The sequence below is a fragment of the Tamandua tetradactyla genome, chromosome 12 (assembly GCF_023851605.1).
Source record: "Tamandua tetradactyla isolate mTamTet1 chromosome 12, mTamTet1.pri, whole genome shotgun sequence".
Taxonomy (NCBI): domain Eukaryota; kingdom Metazoa; phylum Chordata; class Mammalia; order Pilosa; family Myrmecophagidae; genus Tamandua; species Tamandua tetradactyla.
The window spans coordinates 23,776,460-23,799,286 of record NC_135338.1 but is presented as its reverse complement, the minus strand read 5'-3'; the positions used below and the strand labels follow the sequence as shown (position 1 = coordinate 23,799,286).

At 36.5% G+C, this 22,827-nt stretch overlaps 1 long non-coding RNA gene across 1 annotated transcript; it reads left to right on the top strand.

The window, feature by feature from the left end:
* Positions 1-3,129: 3,129 nt before the first annotated feature.
* Positions 3,130-22,581, top strand: LOC143651272 (uncharacterized). The gene is made up of 3 exons (XR_013159946.1): positions 3,130-3,245; positions 21,564-21,609; positions 22,409-22,581. It is a non-coding gene; the product is annotated as an uncharacterized LOC143651272 (long non-coding RNA).
* Positions 22,582-22,827: the final 246 nt, after the last annotated feature.

The following is a 22,827-nucleotide window of genomic DNA, read 5'->3' as shown; positions in this document are numbered from 1 at the left end:
TCTTTTGTATTATGTACATCATATCTGATTTTTCTTGGGCAGTTTTGACAGGTAGAATTTGCCAGAGCCCCATACTCCTCTAGGGGTGGCCTTGTACTTTATAATTTTTCTCAGAATCATACTACAAAAAGTCTCACTTGAAAGGAGGCTGAGCTGCCTTTCAAATTAATTAGGCCCTTTTACCTTGTAATTAAAACTATGGGTCAAAGAAAAGTAAGGATGATGTCTGACAACATTTATTCATTTGTTAAACAATTTCTTATTTAAAAATTTACTGCATACAGGTACTGTTCTAGGCTCTGGGGATTCAGCAGTGAACGAAGACTGAAAAGACTATCTCTGCTTTCATGAAGCTCTCATTCTAATGGGTGGCAATGGATATCAGACAGGAAACAAAAGAAAGCATTCATTCATTCATGAGAAGTCTCTCATTCATTCATTCATTGATTCATTCATTTAACTAGTGTAGTAAAAATGACTAATATTTTGTGAAATGACTAACATTGCACATAAATTATCTCATTAATACTTTTTCTTAATTTTTTTAAAACATAACAACATACAAAAACAAACATTCTTACCATATGATCATTCCATTCTTGGTATATAATCAATAACTCACAATATCATCACATAGTTGTATATTTATCACCATGATCATATCTTGGAACATTTGCATCAGTTCAGAAAAAGAAAAAAAAGAAAAAAAACTCATACATACCATACTCCTTACCCCTCCCTCTCATTGATTGCTAGTATTTCCATCTACCCAATATAATTGAGTCTTTGTTTCTCCTTTTTTTCTATATCCCTTTTCACTCCCTTTCATTGATCACTAGCATTTCAATCTACTAAATTTATTTTAATATTTGTTCCCCCAATTATTTATTTATTTTTAATCTGTATGACTTACTCATCTGTCCATACCATAGATAAAAGGAGCATCAGACACAAGGTTTTCACAATCACACAGTCACATTGCAAAAGCTATATCATTATACAACCATCTTCAAGAAACATGGCTACTGGTACACAGCTCTACATTTTCAGACCCTTCCCTCCAGCCTCTCCAATATACCTTAACTAAAAAGGTGATATCTATATAATATGTGAGAATAACCTCCAGGATAACCTCTCGACTCTGTTTGAAATCTCTCAGCCATTGACACTTTATTTTGTCTCATCTCTCTGTCCCTCCTTTTGGTCTAGGTTTTCACAATCCCTTGATGCTGAGTCTCATCTCCTTCTAAGATTTCTGTCCCACAATTCCAGGAAAGTTTACACCCCAGGGAGTCATGTTCCACGTAGAGAGGGGGAGGGCAGTGAGTTTCCTTGTCATGTTGGCTGAGAGAGAAAGAGAGCACATCTAAGCAACAAAAGAGGGTCTCTGGGAGTGACTCTTGGGCCTAATTTTAAGTAGGCTTAGCCTATCCTTTGTGGGGGTAGGTTTCATATGAACAAATCCCAAGATTGAGGGCTCAGCCTATTGCTTTGGTTGTCCCCACTGCTTTGAGAATATCAGGAATTTTCCACATGTGGAAGTTGAATTTTCCCCCTTTCTTGCCAGTCCCCCAAGGGCACTTTGCAGATACTTTTTTATTCACTGTTCAAATCACTCTGGGATTTATTAGGGCATCACTGTGGACAAACCTACAAACTCTCATGCACTATTCAAGGTTCCATATACTTATGGTGTTCAATTAAACTGTCCACATAAGTTATATTAGGAAATGCACTAGTCAAATTATAAATTTTGTGCCAAATATTTTTTGCTTTAGTCTTACACACAAGTTAAAGTTTTAACATATGAATTACCATCTATTTTCAACACCCTGCAATATTTCTTTTGCCATTTTTAAATTATTTGTTTTTATTGATATATATCATATAATCACACACCGTGTAATCATCCAAAGTGTACAAAGTTCACAGTATCATCATATAGCTGTGTATTTACAACCACAAAGACTTTTTTGTGAAAAATAACATATATACCAAAAACCAATAAATTTCAAAGCACATCACAATAACTAGTTGTAGAACAGATTTCAGAGTTTAGTATGGGTTACAATTCTACAATTTTAGGTTTTTACTTCTAGCTGCTCTAAGATACTAGAGACTAAAAGAAATATCAATATAATGATTCAGTAATCATACTCATTTGTTAAACCCGACCTCTGTATAACTCCACCATCATCTTTGATCTTTAACCCACTCTTTAGGACTATTTGGGCTGTGCCCATTCTAACTTTTTCATGTTGAAAGGGGCTGTCAATAATATGGGGTAGGGGTATGGAACTAGTTGATGTTATGGAGAGACTGGCCCCTCTGCATTTCAGGATTTATCTGGTCCAGGGATCCATCTGGAGGTTGTAGGTTTCTGGAAAGTTATATTAGTGCTTGTGTTAAGAGAAACTTTCAGAGTAGCCTCTCAACTCTATTTGAACTCTTTCAACCACTGACATTTTTGTTACACTTCTTTCCCCCCTTTTGTTCACAATGGCAATGTTGAACCCGTGGTCTCAGGGCCAGACTTATCCTGGAAGTCATCTCCCATGCTGCCAGGGAGATTTTCACTCCTGGATGTCATGTCCCACATAGGTAGGGGGGAGGGCAATGGTTTCACCTGCAGAGTTGGGTTTAGGGAGAGAGAGGCCGCATCTGAGCAACAAAAGAGATCCTCCAGAAGGAGCACTAGGGCATACCTATAGGTAGTCTAAGCTTCTCTGCTATATGCATAAGCTTCACAAGAGCAAGCCTCAAGCTCAAGGGTTTGGCCTATTGATTTGGGTGTCCCTAATGTGTGACACAGTATCAGAGGTTTCCCTGGTGGTAAAGTATAATAGTTCCATATTTTTTCTCCCATCCCTCAAGGGACTTTGCCAATAATTTTTGAGTATCTGCTTGTGCCAGTTTGATTTTGTTGTGGACTCCAGAAAACCAAAGTTCTTAAAACCTCATTCAATATTACTGGGTGGGAGCTTTTGGGTTGTTTCCATGGAAATACGTCTCTACCCATTCAAGGTGGGATTGCTTACTGGAGCCCTTTATGAGGAAACCATTTTGAATAAAGCTTTAGAGCCATAAGAGCCCAAGCAGCCAGAGACCTTTGGAGATGAAGAAGGAAAACTCCTCTCAGGGAGCTTCATGAACCAAGAGTTGGGAGAGAAAGCTAGCAGACTTTGCCATGTACCCTTCCAGCTGACAGAGAAACCCTGAACTTCATCAGTCTTTCTTGAGTGAAGGTAACCTCTTCTTGTATTTTCAACAACCTGCAATATTGACAAATTCCTATGTTCTTCCTTATGCAAAAACATTCTTTTAATTTGTACATTTAGTCACTATCATTGTATACTCTAGCCATTCCTAGATTATATCATCTCAGTCTTTATTGTCTATCTTTCCTTCTGATTTCATTTGTTCCCCCAGCCTTCCTCCCTACTATCATTCTCACATTCAGCTTCTTTCAGTGTACTAATATTATTGTATTGCAGATAGGTAGTACTGTGCAATCCATTTCTGAATTTTTACAATCAGTCCTGTTGTGCCATCTGCATCCCTTCAACTCCAATTACCCAATATCTACCTTATTTCTATCTCCTGATGTTCTCTGTTCTTAGCTGAAATTCTTCAAGTTTATTCACTAATGTTAGTTCATGTCAGTGAGACCATACAATATTTGTCCTTTTGTTTCTGGCTAATCTCACTCAGCATAATGTCTTCATGGTCCATCCATATTGTTACATGCTTCATGACATAGTTCTATATTACAGCTGCATAATATTCCATCATATGTATATACCACAGCTTGTTTAGCCACCCTTCTGTTGATGGACATTTGGGCTGTTTCCATCTCTTGGCAATTGTAAATAATGCTGCTATAACACTGGTGTGGAAATGTCCATTTGTGTCCTTGCCCTCATGTCTTCTGAGTACATACCTAGCAATGGTATTGCCAGATCATATGGCCATTCTATAGTTAGCTTCCTAAGGAACCACCAAACTGCCTTCCACAGTGCTTGTACCATTTTACATTCCCACCAACAGTGGATAAGTGTGCCTCTTTCTCCATATCCTCTCCAGCACTTGTTGTTTTCTGTTTTATTGATAATGGCCATTCTTGTGGGTGTGAGATGATATCTCATTGTGGTTTTGATTTGCATTTCCCTAATCGCCAGGGAAATTAAGCATCTTTTCATGCGTCTTTTGGCCATTTGTATTTCCTCTTCTGAGAAATGTCTGTTCATGTCTTTTGCCCATTTTGTAATTGGGTTGTCTCTCTTTTTGTTGTTGAGTTGAACAATCTCTTTATATATTCTGGATATTAGACCTTTATTTGATATATCGTTTCCAAATATTGTCTCTCATTGTATGGCTGTCTTTTTACTTTCTTGACAAAGTTGTTTGATGCGCAAAAGTGTTTAATTTTGAGGAATTTTCATTTATCTATTTCTTTCTTCAATGCTTGTGCTTTGAGTGTAAGATCTAGGAAACCGCCTCCTATTATAAAATTTATAAGAGATTTCCCTACATTTTCTTCTAAAAGTTTTATGGTCTTAAATCTGATGTTTAGATCTTTGATCCATTTTGAGTTAGTTTTTGTATTGAGTGTGAAATATGGATCCTCTTTCATTCTTTTGCATGTGGATATCCAGTTCTCTAGGTACCATTTATTGAAGAGACTGTTCTGTCCCAGGTGAGTTATCTTGACTGCTTTATCAAAGATCAATTGTCCGTAGATGAAAAGGTCTATATCTGAACACTCTATTTGATTCCATTGGTCAGTATATCATCTTTATGTCAGTACCATGCTGTTTTGACCACTGTAGCTTCGTAATACACCTTGAAGTCAGGTAGCATGAGACCTCTGACTTCATTTTTCTTTCTCAGGATAATTTTAGCTATTCAGGGCACCCTGATAAATTTGGTTATTGGTTTTTCTATTTCTGAAAAGTAAGTTTTTGGGATTTTAATTGGTATTTCATTGAATCTGTAAATCAATTTAGGTTGAATTGACATCTTAACTATATTTAGTCTTCCAATCCATGAACACAGTATGCTCTTCCATTTATTTAGGCCTTCTATCTCATTAATTCTTACAGCAACCTTGCCAAAAGTACATTATTGTCTCCTTTTTATAGAATCATAAATAATATAGTTCATAATAATAGTAGAAGACAGGAAGCAATCAGCATGTTCAATATAAGAGACTTGATAAGTAAATTATGGCAATCCATATAAAAATATTATATTATGCAACTACTATATGAATCGCCATGTATTCATGTCCAAATATATACTGTTGTCCAAAATATATTGTTAACTTAAAAAAATAGGCAAAATTCAGAACATGGTTTAAAATCAGCTCTTGTTTATGTTAAAAAAAGATTTACATATAGATGTGCTTGTTTGAGAAAAGTATATGAAAGGCCACATAAATAATTCAGGAGAGACCACCTCTGGTGATTTAGGATGGTAGGGATACTTACATTCCATTCTATTAAAAATCTGAAGTGTTAACCATATATACATGATTACTTTTTTAATTAAAATTCCAGTTAATACCGTTTTTGAAGACTGCTGATAAGTCTTCTATGAATTATAGCGATATGATTGCCTTGTTTAGGGTCATGGGAATTTAATTCCTAAGTCTTCAGTTTAGAACTGAAGGTAGATAAATGCCATGTTAAAGAGAAATGTTTTAACTTATGTGTTTGTGGGTGTGTGCGTAGGGAGAGAGGGGCTTGAAGGGCAGCTATAGGTCATGAACCAAAAACTGTGGGGCCTGAGGTGAGCAAGATGATTTAGGTTATATGCTAATATTTAATTCTTCCTGTTCCCAGTACTTAGCCCAGTACTAGGCATTCAATAGATGATTAAAGTTTGTTAAAAGCGTGTTTGATTATCTGAGGATATTAGGAGTGAGAATGCAATGGAGATGATTTGCATAAAGTTAAAGCAGTTTCTGGGGTTTATAATATGGTTCCATCATCTTGGCTGGATGAAGACACAAGAGAAAATGTGGTCAGAATATAAATTACTCAGTTCCTTCTTATTCCCAGAGGAAGGCAGATCTCCGAAGTTTGCTGATTCGGAAAATCCTTATATTTTGCAAGAACTGAATTCTCTTGCTTGCTATTTATCAGCATTCTGCTGACAAGTCTTGTTCCTTCTCTGCCCTTAGACCCTTTTTGTTTTTCTTTCTAAAAGATCTATTTTTTTTAAAAAAAGCAGTTCAGTAGTCCAACTATTTTAAAATCTCATTTTATCTCATTTGTCATTTATTAATGGGCCTATTTTCTCTCCAGTGTTTCTTATCCCCCCGATATATTTGAGGAAACTCTTTTAAATCCCTGAGGCTATAATTACCTCACTGGAGCTTTTTACTGCCTTTTTTTTTTTTTTTTAATCAGACTCAGACTTCGTCACACTCTATATTACTTCTTAAATATTTTCTCCCTGCTTTTCTATTTCAAGCACCCTCCCACCCCAAACCGGTGCTCTGAAAAATCTCTGGTGAGGCCAGGCTGGATGTGTTTTTGTTTTGAGAAAGTTATCAGGTGAATTATAATTTATTACTGCTTACCTCTAGGTTATTTTAGGATAATCTTATCTTTTTATTAGTTAACCAATTTCCTATATTCTCCATCATTAGGAAACCCATAGCTGTGGCTTATTTTGTTGGTAGTTTATATTTTCCTCTAATTTTGATTTGCTATTAGTTTCTCAATTTTTAAAATGGGCTTATTTAGAACCCATTTCTAGTAAACCCAGCTTTCTAAATGTTTGTCTGTTCCCCGTACCCAATTCTAAGGGTCATTTTAATGTTCTTTTGCTTTTCAATACTTACTTGGTGGTATAAATAGAAGACTCACAGAAAGAAAAGGAAATCCTTCAGTATTAGAAGGATAATGGAAAGAGCATTTGGTTCTGAGTCAGGAGTTCACTGTCAAGCTTTCTACCTCACACTCGATGTATATATGTGTTGTGTGTGTGTGTTTATATATATATATATATATACACTTGATATATATGTGTGTGTGTGTGTATATATATATATTTTAAATTCAGGCTTCTCCTACTCTTCTCTACCTAGAAACAGCCATCTCTCCACTTTTCTTATTCAACACTGGGAAAATGTATAAGAAGTTTTGCAAAGAATTCTGAAGCCCTGTGAAAAGGGATATTATGTAAATGTCCAATATTATTATGGTGGAATTTTGCCATCACACTGTTTGTAAAATAATGAGATTTAAAATAATAGCTTCTTATAGCCTCCAGTCCAAGGAGGTTCTGTTACCAAAATACTAGGAGGATAGTGCTAAAAGGTAGGCCCACAACAAAGCTCCAAGACACTAGATTTATACCATTAATTTTTAAGGTGGTCACTGTCATTATTATTATGTTCCTCCTCTTGGGAAAGTCATGGCAATAGAGGGAATTGAGGGCAGAATATGCTGCTGCCTTTGTTCACTTGTCCTTAGACAAGGGAAATGGCACCGGAGGAATGGTCCTGACCATGTTCCAAATAGAGCAAGAATCTCAGTTTACATGGAAAGGAAGAAAAACAGACAAAAAGATGCTGCACAATGCAAGTGAAATTTGAATAAATATTGACACTGTGCATGGGATAGAAGGATATGTGCTGCCTCCGGAGCCACTGGAGTTTACAACGTGCACTAGACATTCCTAGATATAAAGGAGGAAGCATTCTACACAGGGTAAAAGACAAACCCAGCCAGCCTCAAAATAGCTCTTGTTTCCTGGATGCCACAGTCAGAAATTGTTGCATTTGCAGTTAGTGACTTTATTCAGAGCCCCTGTATAGGACAAGATGTTTATTTTTAATGCAATTAGCTATTACTGTAAGTATGCAGAGGATTTATTTTCTTTGGGGGAATCAAACCTTCACAGAAAAGGTGACCTAGAAAATGGGACTGAAGGATGAATAGGGGTTATAAACTTCAGCACCCTGTGCAGTTAACATCAAAATGTAAAGTAGACTAGATGCAACACAACAAATATTAAGCTGCTTGTGTTGCAGGGTAAGAATAATGTCTGCCTATCACCTGTATAATGAAAAAGCCAAATGAAATACATCTGGGTCCTACTGGAGCCCAAAGCCACCAGTTTGAGGAATTTAAATAGATAAGGAAGCATAGTGGGGCATTACAGATTGAAGGAGTAGTATGAAAAAAACAATGCCACTGGGACTTGCATGTTACCTAAGAAAACTCTACTGAATTGACTACTTTATCCCAAAGTCTGGCAATCTTTTGGAACTGGGAATATAATCACCTTTATTCCTTTGAAGAGACAGAAACTGGTAGAGCAAGACCTGGTAGCCCAGAGTGAGCAAAGTGCATCTCAATGGTCCAAGCATTCAGAAATATTTCTCATAAATATTTCACTATTTATGCTAATACATTCTTCTTTAAAATGCATATGTCTAGCAGAAAATTTAAATCCGATTACCTTGTATACCTAGCTGAAATTAACATCAAAGCGGGAAGGGAAAATTAAATAGGGGGGAGAGAGGGGGCAGTTTTAGAGCTTGAGGCTTGGGAGGGAATAAAAAGTTTAGGTGGGTTTGAGTGCTCTGGCAGGCTACAGGCAGTGGAGGAAGAGGCCGTAGTGGGGGTGGGTACTGCAGGAGAGGGAGGAGGCAAACTTTGCCTACTGCGCAGTTTTGCCTAGGGCAGCTAATTGCTTGTGCCCAGAAAATTGTCTCTGGAAGCCTTGGGCAATATGCAGTAGGTTTTCCCTGATGCCTAGTTTATCAGGTTAAGTTGAAATTGGGTGGAGAGGAGACTGGGGAAATGATGAGCCAAAAGAATTCCTGAGCTGAAAGAAACCCCAAAGGTCACCAACTTTTTCAACAAAGTATCTCTTAATGACAAGAGACGGAATCTGAATTCCCTGGAATCTGGGGCCTTAGCCCAAAGTAAGCCACCACAAGGGCAAATATTTTTTAACTCTCTTGGTTCATCTTAAAATGGTACATAAGTTTTATATTTGGTTCAACATACCCATCTTTATTTTAATATAAAAATATATGTTACCATACTGCACTCACCAATCTCTGAAGAAAATTGTCTAAGGCCCTACTCCAGACATGCTGAATGACTTGACCAAGACATTGTGAGGGCCAGAGAGAGGATACGAATTCAGATCTCCTACCTACCCTCCACGACCTCAGCTATATGTCAGTGGAGAGGGGTGATAATCATGTGTGGAGTATTGAATCATGTCCCCCACAAATCCCCTACAAAGACAGGTTCAAGCACTAAGCCTTGTCTTGTGGGTGCACCCGTTTGTAATGAGATCTTCGAGTCCTAACCCAGGTCCTGTGACTGTAGACTCATTTGTAAACAGGATCCTCAAAGATCCTGTTTTGATGAGGCCAAAGCAAATCAGGGTGGGCCTTAATCCAATATGACTGGAGTTCTTCTAAGCCAAGAAAATTTGGAAACTGGACCAGAGGCCACAGGAGGAGGCAGAAAGAGACAGATGGCCATGTGACAGACGCAGGGATGGATTGCCAGCAAACCATCACCAGAACCCCGCATATTTCAGAGAAAGGTCCTTCCAATTCCTTCATTTTGGTCTTCTAGCTTCCAAAACTGTGAGACAGTAAATTGCTAAGACAACCTGTTTGTGGTATCTGTCATAGAAGCCCTGGCAAACTAAGACCCAGTGCAAGGTGGTGAGGGCCCTGAATATCTGGGGAGACGGGTACCAAAAGGGAAAGTGGAAAGGATCTTTGTCTACTTTATAAATAGAAAGGGGAATGATCTAACATTAAAAAAAAAGTCCTTATTATATTGACCACATTTTGTCCTGGCCACACTGTATTTATTATTTTACTTCATTTTCATAGCAATGGTGAAACAAGTTGTCACTATTTATAATACATGATTAACAAACCCTGAGATGAACAAATTGGCTTGTAGCTGCTTAGCTGGAAGAAGGTAGAGTTAGAATTTGATCCAGGAGTGTCTGACTAGGCCACCTGCCTCTTTTCTATAGACATTTATTAAATGTCTGCTATATGCAAGATACTGTGCTACATGCTTTAGGGATATAAATAAGGAGATGATTTGGGATGTAAGCAAGTGGTGGATATTCTCTTTATTTTCCGAGTTTATGGTCTAAAGAAGGAACTCCTTCTTAATTAACTGGTCATTTTAGCTTTCTATTGAATGTCCCAATCTGATAATGAAAATTGATGAAGAAGTAGATGAGTTCGCTCATAGCCACATACATACATAAAAAATTAGGTGAGGTGCCACATATGGCAGAACTAATCATTTATTCCTTTGCATGGCACATAGAACAAACTTCCCAAACTGTCCTAAGATATTAACAGGTTCAGCAAAAACAAAAACAAAAATCCTGTTGTTAACATATTTTTCTTCAAAAGGGCATTTTGAAAATGTATGTAAGAAAAATACTAAGTTTATTTCTGTTGTTTTTATTATGTAAAAGTCTGTCTTTAAAGAACAGTGGGCAATTCCAAGAGCAAAGGATGTTGTATATGTCATTTACAGGATGTTGTATATGTCATTTACAGGATAAATGGCTGTTGCTCAGTTTGTTAGTCAATACCGAGTCAGCCTTTACCAACTTAATGTACACTTTGATGTATGCCCACTCGTTAATTAGCTTCAACCAATATTAGGTACATTTGTGATATGGATCAAATTTTGATCATGTCTTGCAGCAGTTACTTTTTCTTTGAGACCTTTTTAAACTGTCTTCTCTAATCCAGATGACTATTATATTTCGTGAGCTCATGTTGAGTTTTCATCTCCCCATGATAATGAGTTTTGAGATCAAACATGTTTGGGAAATATGGATATAATTCCTCCCGCCAAATTGGTACCATGCTCTGATTGCCAGTTTCCCAAAGGTTGTGTTGGTCTTGATTTGGTTTCCTATACTTCAAACTTTTTGTGCATCACTGGACAAACCTATAGTGTCCAATGCACATAGATTTAGTGTTAAATTTGCACAGATATAACACTTTCATCAAACACTTGATGACAAAAAAGCATATAGCCAGCGTGGTTAACATGGTAAAATTTATGTGATGTGCATTTTACCAAAAAAGTGTAATGAGGTGATAGTGGTACATAAACAAGAACGTAAGTTTACAAATTGCAAAAACTAATATTTTGGTATCATACTTGTATATAAAACAATACATAATAATATTTTATTAGTGTGGAAAAAACATATAACCAAGAGCTAAATGTCTCCTAGACTCTAAACAAGAAATATAGCCATTATAGTATTTACATAGAATTAAGTAAAAAACTGAACCATAATTTCCATGTGGAAATTGTTCTTTGCTGCTTCCTTAGCACTTGGCATAGTCTTTGGGAGATAATATGTATTCAGTAATAATCTGACCAGATTATTTCAACTCTGGGTCTCTCTCCCTTGCTATCCATTTAACCTGTTTGCTTCCTTGAACAATTTACATAGCTTTTGCTTAAGGTTTTCATGTTCCTATTTCCCTTAAAACAGAGTGAGACTGAACTAGTGTGATTACAGAACTCTTGATAAATCTCAGGAAAAAACTTTATATATTAAATATATTTGAATAAAATAATTATTTAGAATATTTTTTAGGAAACTTTATTTTAAAAATGACACTTATCTTTATTACCATATTGGGATAAACTATAGAAAATTGCCATTAGTTTGTAGGTCAAAATTTGGCAATTTGATATGGTTTGATCTTAGTTTATAGATTACTTGCTAATTTGTGCCTCCTGTTTCAAATGAAGGAAACCTTAGGAGAAAATGTACTTTAATGTTCATTAAAAGGGCTCTTTGCTTACAAATGCCAGGGACTGAAAAGTGAGCTCAAAAATTAGAACAAATATTATAGCACCTTCATTAAAATATGTGAAGAGGACACTTTTACTACCAACTTTTATGAGCAATTGCAAATCTCCTACCAGAGACTATGGAATGACCACTAGAAAGCATTGTAAGAAGATTTAATGGTCTTAAATATTGATTGCTTTAACACAGAGCAGTCTCTTCCATTTCTGAAGTTAAAATAAGCATCTCCAATTATTATGGTTACAGCGGATGGTGAAGTCATATATTTCATAATAAAAATAATAGTAATGAAGTGGGTCTATAATTTGTTTTTTAAATTATTGTCAATAATGATAAGAGTCTGGGAAGTTAATTTTGATCCTCACTATTTTAACAATTTAAAATCCCTCAATGGTTCTGAGTTTAAAACATTTCATTAATTTTTTTTTCAGCAGCAACCTGTACTTTGTTCTCAGTGTTAAGTAGGTCATTCAAAATTTTTTCATCATCAACCAGAGAATTGGGGAGTTTCTACAATACATTAAAGAGTTTGGACTTTGCGGTTGAAAATTCAAAACCACAACAGCAACAACAACAAAACCCCTAAATAATCATAATCATTTGAATGGTGTAGGTCAATCCAGGGCAATAGCCCAGGAGCCATAGCAGTGACCATACACACTGTCCTACACAGGAAATACAACCTGTGTTGTCATCTATGACACCTTTAGCAACTGAGGGCATTGCCATAAGAGTGACTCCAGGGAAAAAAGCCTCCAAAGCTGAGAGGTATAAGGGAAAGAATTAGGGAGACTCAACTGCTACCCCTTGTAACCGTTTCTTTTCACATTCTTAGTTTCACAAGGGAGGAGTTAGGCTGAGAGTCCACAAGAATGGCCAGTCATCCAGACTTGCAAGTACTCGATCCCAGTATTAACGGGAAGAATGAGTAGGTGATGCACTACATTTTGATGACCCTAAAACCGTCCAGATATTTTCTATACTTACATTTACATTTAAAAATTAGAATCATATAGCATTTAAAAAATAGAATCATATAGCAATGTTGCCTTGCAGACTGCTTTTTTTTTTGCATGGGCAGGCACCGGGAATCAAACCCAGGTCTTCAGCATGGCAGGCAAGAACTCTGCCTGCTGAGCCACTGTGGCCCACCCTACAGACTGCTTTTTAAAAATTATATATATAACTCAACTTCATTCTCTATCATTATTTCACAGAACGTCCCTTTTGGAGCTGCTTACAATTCTATTGCACATGTGTGTTCCTCAATGTATCCAACCCATCCTCTATTTTTGGTCACTAAGATGGTCTTAATTCATTTCTTCACTATTATGAACTACGCGCAACTTTTTCAAAAGTGTGAATTTTCTACCAATGCCTCAGTCTCTCTTGTTAACAAATACAATAGCGTAACCTTCATTATTTTACTAAAAGTCATGAATATCACTTTTTGAATGATCTTTGTTAATTCTAAGATGCTACATCAACTGTTGTTACAGTTTAACTACTAAATTCTGATAGTTGTAAGTAAGCAATTTTGTGTGCATTGATTGTACTAAGTTCTTAATTCCTTCTTTAGTATAAAATCCTAGAAATGAAAGTTCCTGGTTGACAATGGGGATTTTGAATGATTTCCCATAGAAAACCCAAGAGCAAAGTTAAGAAGAGTTCAGAGACAGTAGGGTGGACACTTTCATACCAGGGGAACTTCTGAGAGTGCAGCCTACACAGTTTAGAAATAGGGAAAATATATTTGCTACCTTATACTTACACAATTATTTCAGATGAAGGCCAGAAAGACAGGTAGGGAGAATTCTTGAAATGATTAACATTTACTGAGTGCTCGTTTTGTGCCAGACACTGTTCTAAGCACTTTCTATGTATTTTCTTATTTAATTTCTACCATAACTCTACGTAGATAAGGAAACATAGGCAAGAGAAGTTAAGTAACTTTGCCAAAGTCCCACAGTGAGTACATGGCAGAGCACCCAGCCACCTGTGCACAACTGTGCATTGTTTCCTCTCATCCAAAACACAGGCTGCTCAGGTGTAAAGGAAAAAAATCATAAAGAGTGTATATTATATTTTTTGAAAATCTCTTACTTTTCTCTTTTTTTCAAAAGTTTGCATTTTCTACCAATGCCTCAATCTCTCTTGTTGACAAATACAATAACTGTAACCTTCATTATTTTACTATTTGTCACTAGTCATGAATATCACTTTTTGAATGATCTTTGTTAATTCTAAGGTGCTGCATCAACTGTTGCTACAGTTTAACTACTAAATTCTATTAGTTGTAAGTAAGCAATTTTGTGTGTGTTGATTGTACTTAATCAGGACATTTCCGAGTTCCAACTGAATAAATTCTTTATATTCCATTAGCCTAAAAGTCAATCAGGGTTCCACAAACTCATCAGGGAAGATTGTGGTGATTGTCCTTTCCAGGAAGGAATGTTGCACAGGTTTTGTATTTCACGTATAAAAATAATGTCCAAGGCAACATATCCTGCAGAAAGCATGGACCCCCATAACACTGTCTCCTCCTTTAAAATGGCTGGAATTATAGTTACTCAGTTGTACTAGCCACATTTCAAATACTCAGTAACCACAAGTGGCTAGTGGATACCATATTGGAGAGGACAAGTATAGAACATTTCCAACACTGCAGATAGTTCTATTGGACAGTGCTGTTCTAAATTTTAACTCCAAGAGAAAAAGAATCTTGTCTTATTAACTGCTGTATCCCCAGATCTTTGAATTTGTGTGTTATGTAACAAAGAATAAATAAATATTTCTTGAATGAAGAACGTATGAGATTTCCAGAAAAACATTTCTGAGAATTGATGTCAATGAGCTTCGTAAAAGTGAAGGCAATGTCACTGCTACTGATGTTGAAAGATGACTTTTGCTCTCTTTGCCTTTCCTCCTGAGCAGAGTTCCTATAACCACACAATCCATTGATTATTCTTTCCATTTTGTTTGTTTACTCAATAAACACTTAAAAGTAGATCTAGTTGTAAAGAGGATTCCAACAAATTCTCTCATCCTGAGTTGTGGCCTCTTTGGTTCGTAAATATACCTTTTTAGTAAAGATACATTGAGGAGAAGTGGGAGGAAGTGGGGTAGGGGGTGTGGGTTGAATATTACCTTCTGTGCAGTATAGTGTTTACTCTAGACATCTAAAAAGACTGTTTTCAATTTCACATCTTTTGTAATCATTTCTCTGTACTTCGATTAATGTGGGTGTAAAATATGTCTCATGCAGCAGCATGTATCTGAAACATTCTGACACAAGAAGATCAAAAAGTATTTTAACTTAAAAATGAATTTTAAACAGAGTAAAAGGGAATGAGATTACTTAATATAATGGGTAAAATATTATATTACTTCATTAGAAGAAAAAGCAGGGAAATATATCTTTGTCAGTCTTGAAGAACAAATAAAGCCAGTATATTTTTAAACCATTAACTCTGTGATTATAATGTCCCGTTGTGTTTTCAAATAATCACCATAAGGTTAAATCCAAAATTTGTGAGTGTCTAATACTGTGAATATCATATTAAAAAAGTCAATGTTGATTTTTTTTTCCCCATTTCATTCCTCTATTTTAAGATTCAGATGTATTTCAAATCTCTTACAAGGTTGCTCATTAATACACTAATGGAGATTTATTACTTCAAGAGCACCTTTGGTTGAAAGACTAGGGACTGATAAAATCTGAAAACCGGTTAAGAATGGGTGAACTTGAATAAATGCGATACTGTTATCCATTTCCTATTGCAAAAATTGACCGGAGAATGGGGTTAGGGTAATGTGGAAATGTAATAATCATAACTTGGTCTGAAATACTATACAGCTGCTCCATACACTACCACATAATTAGAACATAATATTTCCAAATCATAAACTTTATGGTTTTAGAATCATTGCTGATGTTTTTATATTCAGTTGAAATGGAGGAAGGTAAAGGGAATCAGAATAGTAGTTCTTTGCTGTAAATAGAATAAAGAAGTGAGGTGAGGGTGGAGAAAAAAAGGAGAATCAAGAATTAGAAATGTTGGGGGTATTCTGATTTTGGAAATAAAATAGAAACTAGAAAGAATTCAGAAAGTTCTGTCGAGACTTTAGAGCTTTGTTTTCTGTTCTTCTGCTCTAACACTCCAATGCAGAGGGACTCTCAGCATTTCTGTGTGTTTAGTGGCCCGAAGAAGCCCATGCCTGAATGACAAAGCTGCTCCAGCAGAGGTTACCTCATCCCTACTGGGTTTCTGGTGGGAAGCAAGAAAGGAGGATGAGGGTCACAGCACAATAACTCTTGGAAACTTATGAATAGTGCTTTGGATAAAGTGATCACTTTCAGATCCACCAATGTAGGTAAGAGGGAGTCCTTTGGCTGGAGACAAAAACAATGTGGAAGCAAGAGAGTCCTGTTTGGGGGTTTCCCTGCATGGTCCACCTTGTCCAGGAAGAGAGTTTCCTGTACTAGAGTCATTATTTCTTCAGAAAGGTCCAATATTTTCTCTGACTTTGTGTGTTTTCTGCCATGAATGATAAAGGAGCAGGAGACAGTAGAGAGAGTTGAGTCCGGGAGGAAGGGATAAGAGAAAGAACGGAGACATAAAATGTGGCAGTAAGGAACATTTGTCAGGATTCCAGATATGCCTAGACTCGAGATCCACCATGGGCCTACTAATAAAAGGGTTTTTGGTAAATATATGTTTAGATAGACAGATGATAGATAGAAGATGCATATAGACACAAGAGCATCACTTATAAATATGTGCTCCCCATAAAAAATCAAATGTCAGTCCCTTCTGTGTTTAACCAAAAGATCTTCCTTTCTCCTTTGAACAGTGGAAGTGGGTCTGGATAATAAAAGAAAAAAGAATTGGTTTCTGGAAGGGAGTGGGGTAGGTTATGGAAAGTAAGTGCATATATGTATATATATGGAAGGAAACAGTGGAGAAAGGAGAGAAGGTGAATGCCTCTACTGGAGTGCTACCCAGTCTCCTCCCTTAATGCTCAAGACAGCTGCAGAACTGAGCATGTGCCTTCAATTGGCCCCATGGCTTATTCTCCTACATGGGAAAATAGGTTGAGTCCTGAGCAGAGTCCACAGCTTCATAGAGCTTACTTACGACCACTTTTCTTCTCCCTATTAACTGCTCCTCCATTCTTTTTACTTCTCAACTCTTCTCCAGGAACTTTTCTGTCAGTCTTGGAGACAGGGAAGGGATGGGTGTGCAGAAAGAGAAATTGTTGTGGCGGTCTCTCTTGATTCTTTCTGTTTTCAACCTCTAGTTTCTTATCCCAGAAAAGCTCTGAGAACCCACCACCCTCATAGCCTTATTTAATTTCTTCCAGGCACTCGCTGAGCCTGGATATTTCAGGAAGAAAAAGATGTAATGGTATTACTTTGCTGACATCATTTTAACTCAACCCTGAGCCAGGATAAAGACCCGAAGGTAGTGAAGAAATAAAAGCTGGGCAAATAAATAACTTCTCTCTTTTTGAGAAAAATTTTTGCATGAAAAATCTTAAATTGAACAAGTAAGATTAGTACTTTATATTGCATGAGCCATCTGTCACTGCAAGTTCGGCAAATCAAACACCAGATCTAAAATCCCTAAGTGATATATTCTTCTACAAACAATAGGTGAAATATCTGTGATTTGGGTGTTGCAGAAATTGGAAATGTAGGGCAAGAAGGATCCAGTCTTCTTATGCTTTTGTTGCTGCACCCTAAAATTTAGTCAACATGCCAGTACCAGACCAACCCCCCTTAAAGTTCTTTCATAACATCAATTCCCTGCTCTAGAAATTTTAACCTCTTTCTATTTTGAGTATTTTCTGTCTTCCTACACACTTTCTTCTAAACTAACATTCCTGTAAATATTAAATTGGGCTTTCAAAGTCCAACTGTAGTTTCCCAACATTCCTTAAAAAGGTATCTGCTCCAGTAAAAGCATATGCCTGTAAATACACTATGATCAGCCTGTCCTGTTTCTTGCCTCCTTTAGAATTGATCCTTTTGCTCTGGAATGTGCTTCCTTCTATCCAACTTTAGCTACTCCAAAAAAGCTCAACATCTTTGCTCAGTTCAAGGCCTCTATACTTCAATGCAGCTTAATTGATACCACTCTCCTCCAACCTTTCACAGCTCTTAAAAGACTGCACAGTCTAGCTTTTATTGCATACCTTGCTTACTCTTAAGTAGCAAACGTGTACAAGAGCCTTACAGACTAAAAAGCATAGCAATGTCTGAAATACGGTAGATACCCAGTAAATATCCATTAATTCGTGCATTCATCTATTCATTGCTATTGCATATTAATTGTTTTCTACCCAACAAAGTTGGCAGCTAATTGAGGGAAATGATTATTTTTGGTTCCTATTCTATATGTCCCCCACAGGGCCTTGCACCTTGGAGAGTACTCAGTAGATAATCAATAGGTACTTGCAGACTGAATGATTGATTGACTAATACACTTTGCATTTGGATTCCAAGTGCAGAAACCCTTGAGAATGCCCTAGATTTCCTCCAGTGATCTGAAATTGACCTTTAGTTCATGGTGGAAAATTCACTGCTCTTTTGCCGATGAGAAAGATGAAATACAGAGAGAGGATTAAAATATACCCAGAGTCGTGCAGGAGATTATTGATAGCTACAAATTAAAATTAAAGGCCAGGTATCCTGACAGCCAGTCCATTGAATCTGGAGTCACAGAACCATGTTTCTTTTCTGACATGAGTAGCTTTTGTTTACCTATTAATCTTTCATGGACAAGCTGCTGTATGAGTCCACTTCTCTTTTTTCCTTTGTTTCATTTAGCTTGTTTTTGAGTAACTCTTACAGGTAAAAAAGTATCAATTATCTATTGTGGTGGTTTCTTTTTGTTTCTTAGGTGGTCTTTTACAGTCAGGAACTGTGCCTTACGTGTCTTTACTTACTTGGCGCCTAGCATAGTACCTGGCATGCTTAATATATGTTGAAGGGATGAATATTATCAGATAAAATGATCTTTTAGAGCACTGAAAGTTAACATCCCTAAATCCTCTCTGTAATGTTAAGAAGTCAAACTTATGAATTATCTTATTTTATTTAGAGCATCCTTTTCTTAATGCTGAATCATAATTCCTTTAGTTAGTTATTGTTCTTTAGGGATTAAATAAGAAATTGAACCCACTCTATCATTGTTTTTGGTTTGATAACAATTGATCTAAGCTAAACTAGGCATTAATTTCCAATCCACAGGTAAGACTATACACATGTATTTAAGGAAAGAAAATAAGGTAAGACTATACACATTTATTTAAGGAAAGAAAATAACTTCTCCCAATAGAAATAAGAGGTAATTTAAGGAAATGGAATTTTTGGCCCTAAGTTACCAAAAAAGTGTCTTATCCGTGACTCATCTGTGCTGTATGGATTTCATAACTGATGATTAGTTTCTCTTAATCAGTTGAACATCCATCCAAGGGACAAATTGATTAGCTCCTTGCATAATTAACAGAACATTAAGTACCATCACTTTGAGTAGAACAAATTGTTTTGATTAACAGCAAGTATGCAGAGTTTAATATTAAGACATTAAATGGTGTTATATCAAATCATTACTAATCTGTTTTTTTTCCAAATGTTAAGGGGGTGTTTGCAGCTAGCTCAGTGACCAATGTTTGCAATTTCCAAAGTATTTTCATTTTTGTTTTGGCTGGCATTGAATTTGATATAATTCAAATTTTTCCACAGAGACTAAGACATAATGTAATATACAAATAACAACCAACACTACTATGTGATCAAACTCTCAATTTTTACTAACTCTTTCCATAGTAAAATGGCAAAAGACATGGCCAGTAGAAATTACATAGTTGAACAATGTGTAAATATAAAAGAGTAGAAGCGAACAAGACGTTAGGAAAATGAAAGGTGAGGAAGGCTCTCTCTACTGAAGTTAGGTCCAAGGAGACATTCAAATGGGAAAACATCTGGGAAAGAGATCTTACAATCTGCAGGGGGTCAGCAAAGTTGTTTAAAGATATGCTATGTCAGTAGTACAAAGAAGATTGCATTAAATTGCACAAACACATAATTAAAGCTAAAACATTCAGAATGGTAGGCGGCACCATCATGAGCCAGATGGTAGATGATTCTGACTACACCTTGGGCACTGAGGACCTAATTAGTCTTCACAAGAAGGTGTGCAGGTGTCAGTCAATCCTGGAGTTAGTGCTGAGCAGGACAGGTTAATGGAGACACTGGAATATTCGAATTGGATGAGGCCTGAGGCAAATTTCAAACACTATTTGCAGAAGTTTGGAAGCTTAGTGAACATGCAGGAAATTTGGTTTAAACCTCTTTCTGCAAGTCTAGAAGTATGTGCTATATGTTTGTCTTTATAATTCTTCATCTCAGATACCAGCCCCTGTAAGGATTAGTTTAAAGGAGAACCATTTTATCCGATCTATAGGCTACTGAACAGCTAATCTAAAATGACTACATCATTTTAATTTTATTGCATTCTACTGATTCACCAAGATATCTGGATGTGACCATACAAATGTTACCTAAATGGTAGGAGAAATCACATAGTTCCTGAAAAATAATCAAATAATATGAATTCTACAAGACCAGCTTCCAAATATTAGTGTTGATAAGTATTGCCTGGTTAGCAAGTTAAAATACAGATTCCCAGGCTCCTCCACAATGATTCTAATTCAGTAAGTTTGACATAGACCTAAGAATCTGATAGGAGATCAGTGGACCATGCTGGAAAAACATACAAACATACAACAGTCACTTGAAGGTAAGCATCTTTATCTTATTTATGTTTTTATATCTGTTTCAGGACCTTATGTGAAGATGCTTGGCAATAGTTGTTTGTTGAGTTAATAAATAAACAAATGGGTGACCTTTTATATCTCATGATTATTTCCCACTCTGGCTTATTCTCCTTCAATATCCAAAGTGTTTTCAGGTTCTACAATTTTGCCTAGAAGTTCTGATCTTAAATTCTTCATCCTAAACAACAGAATTTTGTCTTATAGTTATTTTGCTCATTCATTTATTTAACACATTCAAAAAATTCATTGAGCTCGTACTATATACTAGGGACTGTTATATACTTTTGGGATATTTCAGTGAAATAGAACAAATTGACCAAGATCTCTTCTTCATGGAGTTTATATTCTAGAAGCATGTGTGTACCATACTTCTAACCCTGAGGTTTTAAAATTATTTTGGGAGAATATAATTATATGCTATGGGTTACAAGTTTCTCACAGCAAAGTGTTTTTATAGAGTTTTGAATTAAGTAAAAAATTCATTTGGGCAACTTTCAAAGCTCACTGAGAAGAAGAGAGGTTGACTTAAAGCACTAGGGAGTTTTACTTTTGCACTTAAATATTTATGTGTGTACAGGGGTGTGTGGTTAATTATAAGTGACAGGAGGAGAATGACAGATGCTTAGATCCTCTGTCCCCGTGGTGAGACAGACCTTCCTTGTTGGAGTGTAGTGGCACATCGTGTGGTCTGTGTACAGAATCACTGATTTAAATATTGCAGCAGCTGGAGTGCAAAGTATATCAGCAAATACTACAGGAGGAGGAGCGCGTGTGTCCTGAATACAAAGTAAGAATGAAATAGGTTTGCACAGTTACACTGAACAGGCTTTTGATGGCCTTTCCTTTTTATACTTCTGGTTTAGAGGAGAATTGAAGAAGGGAAACTGGACATACCAGGGGGTCCAGGAGGTAAGTGGGAAAAGGACCTGGTACTGCTTCCCTAAATCCTACATTTCCTTTCCCTGCACTGGGAGGGGATAGTAGGTGGCAGAGGAGAGACAGAGATCACATCCTGCCAGGGATAAACTACTCAGAAAATTCAATTCGATAATGAAAACACTAAATGGAACAAGTGTAGTTCCTTCTTCAGTGCTCACGGGGAAAATGAGAAGGAAAAATTCCAATTTTTTTTTTTTTTTAGCAACTTTCATTTTATTGCTTCTATTTTCAGTGTGATTTCAAGTTCAAAATCCTTTTCTCTTTCCCTTTAATAAAAAAATCTATACAGGGCTTCTTAGTTTACACAGACCACACCTTAACGTATTTATTATTATTTCCTCTATTTTACAGATGAGGAGGCTGAAGGCCAGTGAATTGAAATGATGAGATACAAAGATCACTCATTTAGTAAATAGAAAAACCAAGAAGAAATTCAGATTCTTTGCTTACTAAATCTGTCTCCACCATCAGGCTGTTGCTTCTTACTCTAGCTCCTTTTTGTTGTTGTTGTTTTGTCTCTCCTTTTCCTTTATAATTACCAAAGTCAGAACTGACAGGAAAGCTTGGGAAGTGAGGCATTGGGTGTGGGAGGTGATGAAAGTGCTTAACATGATGGATAGAGCTTTTCTACTTACAGATATGGTGTTGGAGTAGGAAAAAATACAGCAACTTCAGAAGAAGTATGAATTGAAAGATTAAAGAACAGCTACTTTTCTTACTTGAAACAATCAAATAGCTAAAAATGTAATTTTATTTCTCATTATTCTAGGTCTTCACTCTATTGCCTGTACTAAAGATTTCACATCATCTGGTGAGCTAGAGACCTCCTAATTAATAGTATTCTCCAAATCTCTACAATATCCCAAGAAGAGCCACCTCCTCAGTCTCCATCTGGAAATGACAGTTAAATTTATTAGAAATCAACCCTTCTCAAAAATGGCCTGGGGTCATTTAACATGTTTAATTCCTTGTGAGTCTGAATCACAGCTCACCATTCACGTTGACGCCATTGAGTTTTGTAATATTCATGTGCAAACAGCAGGGAACAGTGAGCTGGAATCCATTCTGCCTCATGCTTCATCAACCAGATGGTTGGCTGTATCAAAGCCAGGAATGCTGATGTCAGAGGCGAGAGAACACAGCTGGATTTTCAGGTTCAAGGGGAAAGAGGGAATCTGTAATGCTAAG